This window comes from Onthophagus taurus, chromosome 3 (assembly GCF_036711975.1).
Source record: "Onthophagus taurus isolate NC chromosome 3, IU_Otau_3.0, whole genome shotgun sequence".
NCBI lineage: Eukaryota > Metazoa > Arthropoda > Insecta > Coleoptera > Scarabaeidae > Onthophagus > Onthophagus taurus.
In genome coordinates, this window is record NC_091968.1 from 21,391,654 (window position 1) to 21,392,309 (window position 656).

Sequence of the window (656 nt, forward strand, 5' to 3'; positions counted from 1 at the left end):
TAGCTATCGTTAAATGAATACTTCTTGTCTAAGTAGCCTGTTCGTAGTGCATTGGAAACATCATTATCAATTATTTTTTACCCAATTCACAACTTCTTGTAAGCCCGGTTTTGCAAAATTACCTCGATGATTTCTCACCATTCTGTTTTCAATATATTCATTGATTTCCATCTGCAAATGATCCTTGAATGGTTTGTTTATTGCAATGTCAAGTGTCTGGAGGTAACCAGTCATTCCTGCCGGAATCATTATTTGATCAATCTTCCTCTCAGCAAGAAAGTTTTTCATGTCTTTAGCGCGGTGAGTACTGGCTGAATTCCAAACTAGTAAACCTCTATTTTGACCCCTCAACAGTGGTGGCAGCATAAAATCAACCCACTTTCTTATAACTGCTTGGGTGCACCAAGCTTTTTCACTTTCAATGACATAAATTCCTGAAACACGTTGAATCTGGTCTTTTTTACCTTTAGTGATTAAAAATGGCGACACTTTTTTGCCATCTAGACGAATCGCCAAAATACAGGTAACATGTGCACTAACCGATAGAAGGGACGTAAATTGACGAAGAAGCCTTGTGGTGAACTGTCGTTTGAGCTCCTTGGCCTAGGAATACCGCGGTCTCATCCGTAGCATTCATGTTGGAGAGTTGGTATTTA